The sequence below is a fragment of the Polypterus senegalus genome, chromosome 3, assembly GCF_016835505.1.
Source record: "Polypterus senegalus isolate Bchr_013 chromosome 3, ASM1683550v1, whole genome shotgun sequence".
Lineage (NCBI taxonomy): Eukaryota > Metazoa > Chordata > Cladistia > Polypteriformes > Polypteridae > Polypterus > Polypterus senegalus.
Genome location: NC_053156.1, coordinates 303,051,565 through 303,057,200, shown reverse-complemented (window position 1 = coordinate 303,057,200; position 5,636 = coordinate 303,051,565). Strand labels below are relative to the sequence as shown.

General features: G+C 40.7%; 1 long non-coding RNA gene across 1 annotated transcript; it reads left to right on the top strand.

The window, feature by feature from the left end:
• Nucleotides 1-281: 281 nt before the first annotated feature.
• Nucleotides 282-4,733, top strand: LOC120526935. Its single transcript, XR_005633240.1, has 5 exons — nucleotides 282-318; nucleotides 3,132-3,161; nucleotides 3,509-3,555; nucleotides 4,131-4,178; nucleotides 4,280-4,733. It is a non-coding gene; the product is annotated as an uncharacterized LOC120526935 (long non-coding RNA).
• The last annotated feature ends 903 nt before the right edge of the window (nucleotides 4,734-5,636 follow it).

The window sequence follows — 5,636 nt, the reverse complement described above, 5'->3', positions numbered from 1 at the left end:
TTCCACACCTGCATAAACGACATAAGGCACTGACAGTCGAAGATTAAGGCTGACTTCACAGTACTAATTAAAGGCATGAAGGAGAGGAACCCATCGGCAAAGATCTTCATTTCGGGTCCACTAACTCTCGTCAGACGATCAAATGAATACTACAGTTGTCTGCTGGGATTAAACAACTGGCTGAAAGGCTTCTGCAAGAATCAAGACATCGGGTTCATCGACAACTGGGATCTCTTTTTGGAAAGGCCACGTTTCAAGCGGGATGACCTGCATCCGAATAGATTCGGCACCCGGGTCCTCTCCGAAAACATTGCTAAGGTAATTTGTCTCTCTTGACTGTCTATTTCTACTCTTAACCCCTTCCGTAATGCTGCTTTGCTAGGACATGATAATTGCTTAACAAAGTCTTCCATAAAAGTGCGCAAAATTAATACTCTAATAACCAATCTTAATGCACGTAAAAAATCTAGGCAGTGCGGCAGACACCAATAATTTAATTGCAATTACTACTTTAGATGAACAATGTATTAAAACTATAAAAACCGATTATAGATTACATAAAAAAAAAAGAGCGGCGCCAACAAAAATAACCTAGTTTCTGTTCCAAATACCAATAACGCACACAGAATTCAGCTCTGCCCCTCCGAAACATTAAATATGGCACTATTAAATTTTAAAGCCCTAACTAACAAGATGTTTATGAACAAACTTATTAGTGATAGAAAAATTGATTTTATTGCATTAAGTGAAACGTGGCTTAGCTCAGATGCCGTGGCTGTTCTAATCGAATCTGCGTCTCCGGATTACAGTTTTACTCATGCGGATCGCCAGGGAAAGAAGGGTGGCGGTTTGGCAAACATCTACTCGTGCCGGTTAAAGTGTAAAGATGTAGTTTTGGTAAATTCAAGTCCTTTGATTATCTCGCCGTTGTTATTCATGGAGATTCTCAAGTTCTAGTATCTGTGTATAGACCTCCTAAATTTCACGCGTCCGTCTTTGAGGAATTAGATGTTAATTTTAATTATGAACTATGACACACTCTTAATAGTCAGCGACTAACTTTCATATAGATAATCAGTGTGATCTAAAAGTAAAGGAATTCATGAACCTCCTGGACTCTTGAGACAGCTCATTAATCAGCCTACACAAAGCAGGTCATACGTTAGACTTAGTGATTACTAAAGGACTAAAAGTTCAAGTAAAGCAGGTCATTGATATCGGTCTATCAGACCACTTTCTTCTACTATTTAATATAGAAATGATAGAAAACATTCATGAGAAGCATATTGTTAAAAAACAATTTGACTCATCAGCAGCTTTAAAACATACAAATATACTAAGCAATCAGTCCGTTTATAGTGCCAACTATAATAGCGAGGATAATGTAAATAGTAAGGTGGAAAGATTTAATACTAAAGTGAGAGCTGCTGTTGACAGAGTTACACTTGAAGACAGTTAAAATCTTCTAGCATTGTTATACCATGGAAGACCCAAAGAGTGTCCGATTTAAAGAGAACATGCCGTAGAGCTGAGCATAAATGGAGGAAAACTAAACCAATTATCCGCTATGAGAAATTGAAGGTTAAAAATAACAGAATACAATAACAGTCCGTCTTGAGAGGCGCTGCCATTTCTCCAAGATTATAAACAATAATGCTAGTAATCCCAGAGTCTTATTTTCTGTGATTGATCGTCTGCTAAACCCAGCTAACGCAAAGGAATGCCTCCAAAATACTTCCAGTGAAACCTGCGAGTGTATTGCCATATTTTTCAATCAAAAAATTAATGATAGAAATAACAGTATATCTCCCCAACACTCCCCAGAGCCCAAGTACTCTGTTAGAAACAAATTCAATTCTTTCACCAGGATAGATTCACCTGATTTACATAAAATAATCTTGCAACTGAAACCCTCCACCTGCGTCCTTGACCCAATACTAACAAGTTTTTTCAAAGAAATAATCGGGCGTGCTAATTGATGATATTCTTGACATAGTAAATTCGTCATTAATTACGGGGGTCTTCCCAGACTGTCTTAAGACTGCTGTAGTTAAACCCCAGTAGTATACTGTCAGGCGGCTTCTGTCAAAATTTGATTGATGACCTTAAGCCCAGCCCCTTTTTGATTGATGACCGGAAGTCCCATCCCCCACCCACCTGTTTGATGACCTTTAGCCCGGCCATCTGTTTTCCCCAGGAAACTGTCAAGGGCAATTTGATGGATGCCCCCCACCTCTCTTGAACCCAACACCACCCTGCCCCCAAACCCCCCTGCTTGACCACCGTCCCTGCCCCATCTCGCTAGTGCAAGTCCAGACATGCCCAAGGGCTGCCTAGGCCCCACCCCCTTGAACCCATTACCATCCCCAACCAACTTCCCAGCCCCCCTCTTCCTAAGACAAGTTCAGGCATGTTGCAGCCAGACCCTGGACAAAAGTTTGATTGCCTTAATCAGATCGGATATCTTGGGCTAGAAAAAAGCAAATTAAAATACTGTTTGCCAAAACCGCTTTTTCCAAAGCACAACACCCACTACCTTAGCTCCAGGCGGCCGAAGTTGGGAGGTGGGCTCTGGGGAATCGGTGGCAATACACACTTCAGCTGTTAGGCCGGCTCAGGCCGTTTATGATCCTTAACCTCGTGGCCGGAGCAAAACTTTGGGAAAGGTGAAAAAGGTCTTACGGAGATGTGTCCAGCTGTTTAAACCAATCTACGGGTTACAAACGGAATCTATTAAACAATATCTGGACTTTTCATCGTCCACCCAAAGTTGTTTTTTAAACACCGGACAACGGCCATTACACAGATGTCCAGTTAAAATGGGGAAAACATCTGATATTACAGAGCACAGGGGGCACATTCCAAAACATCCAGCTCTTTCGGGTATATAAATAAGCTGCATTCATACCCCAAACCCATTTTCTCTACGCTTCGTTCAGAACAACAAAGATGAATTTCTCCCAATACGGTTTGTCAGCATGAATTTATTAGAATAATGTATTATAATTTTAATGACTACAGCTAAATAAAATCTAATTATTCTTCATACAGACTGCTATTCATGATTCTTATACGCGTTAAATGAACATGTTTTAAAAACTGAGGTCTGAATTCTTATATTTTTTCCTTAGAGCTGTTCATACCTGTTGCTTCGCAAAATGGTAAACACCTTTTTTTTTTTTAATATATCTTGTTTAATACGCGCATGGCTTGCTTACCAGCATTTAGGCTGCGCGTTCGTTTATCGGCGTGTGCTCGGGAGCGCGCATGCATGTATAAGCCCTTACGTGTTTGTCAATATAAAACTGATAACATGTTTCTTCCAGTCCGATCCGTTCATGAAATGGGATGATGAGTCTATAAATGTGTCTTAACTAACCGCATGAACGACGTGCGTGAGTGAATATTTGAGTATAATTACTGGGTTGTGATGGAAAATATCCAGGAATACAATAAAGTTACTGTATTTCAAAACGTACGGCTGATTCCTTTATTTTCTTTTCTTTAGAGGTATATATACACAAGTAGATTCGCCGATCAATTTTGATGAACCAGGTGAGAATTTTTATTAAAATTATAAAATGTTTACGTTTCTATGTGCGTACGTGTGTGTGTGTGCACACTCTTGTGTGCGCGCAGTCATGCATGTGATTACTAGCGTTCGGGCACACATGAGCTTTATTAAATGAAATTTAATACATACTAGGGTCCCCAAAAGTTCGGGTGATTTTAGACGTATCAAAAGTATTGTTGAATCATCGGGTAAATGAATATTATAACGTGTTTCTATATTTATGAGATTATATTTTAATACCTTGAGACCCGATTATTTTGAAAATGATTTTATCCAACTTAGTTTAGGGGTTGCTCGTGCAGTTTGTTAAAGTGCTTCGGGTAGTTACAAGTAGCCTATCGGGTTGAATAGGGATGATGCGTATTAAAACGTTCGGTGTTAATTAACCGGTTGAGCTGTGTATGTGTGTGTGTGTGTGTGTGTGTAAGCACGTGTAGATCAGCTTGTGTATATGTGTGTGTGTGTCTGGATTGGAGCTCGTGCATTTGGTTTCAGCTGCTGCAAGAGCTGGAATTGGGAAATGTTATTTTAAATAGGTATGTATTTTGTTCTGTAGACGAAACTTCTGTACAAAATGAAACAGTTTCTCAAAAGGGATTACACAGTAAGTGCCCTTTTCAATGGATGAAACTTTGGGGAACACACTTATCTGCAGATTTTGTGAAAAGAGTCCTTTAACTGAGAAGGTTATAATTTTATTTTCAGATTCAACTTTCCCGGGTGTTTTAACGCAATTGCTGCAAGGTTCCGAAAATCTAGCACTGTACCAAAGCTGGCAGAATCCACAAACACCACCCCCGTCGGAGATCAGCATTCGGGGTCATTCTCCAGCACCCTCTCAGAGCAGCCGGGGACATTCTCCAGTGCAATCGTCAGCGTCTTCTAATTCTAGCCAGCATTCAACCCCCAGGTGGGACACTTTACCAACATCGCTTCACTCTGAGCGAAGATCTCGGCAAAGAACTCGTTATTCACCCCGATATTCCCATGGGCCTGACCACGACCGGAGACATCGCAAAAGGCTGGTGCAGTTGGCCGACGTTCTTCGCTGGGCACTGGAGCAATTTATAGAATCAAAGTCTCTTGGTTACAATTCCATACCCGACATGAGTTTACATTTGCTGCATCTGTATACTTTTTCCAAGGTTCTACCCAGAAATTAAAGGATAGGTTTTATATTACTTTTTTTCCATTAAAAACAACATTGAATGCAAATTTTTATTTTCTGTGCTTATAACTGTAACCTTTGCTTAAATTTAGGGTCATGCCTGAAAACGGGTCTAGCAGTAGTGGCAGCGAACGCGACAACTGCAGCGACAGAGGTACAAACAGCTTCCGTGAACATCCTGTAGGGCACAAAAGTAGGAAAAGGCCGTCCAGTGAAAACCCGAGACTACTAAAAGAGATGTCTGATAACCTTGAATATTCTATAAAACCCCCTAAAATACCTACCGCTCTGCGATCACCTGAAATTATTCAATCACCAACCCCAGTGACACATCCTATTGACAATTTTGATCTCATTGATACTTCGCCCCAGGTTCTAAATTCTGATGAAATAGCCGTAGTTAACGCTCTGTTGGAGCTTTTGAAGAATACCTCTTCTCAGGACAGAATGTCTTCAGGCCCTTCACAACAACCAATTGCCCTAAACACGAATGTGAAAGCCCCACAACCTTCTACCTCAGGGAACTTGGGACCTAGTAAGATCAGTCTTCAACATTCACCTGAGAGCTGGATACTTCCTCCCCACATCCTCAGACAGGAACAGGAGTGACTAATTCGTCCGGGGTATACTAGTCTCGAAACCAACTCTCCACAGCCATTTACCTCGCATACGGTGAATCCATCGTCTCCAGAGCCGTCAGTAAGTTCCCCACAACCCTCTACCTCTCGATTAAATAATTTGTCTATAACGGAGCGTCCAAAATTTAACAATATCGAGATTAGACACTGCTTCAATTTTTCTGAGGCCTACACACTTGATTCATTCGCTGAAGTTTTTAATCATATACATGAGACCCTTTAGCAAATATTAGACAGTTTTACGAGCACTTTGAAT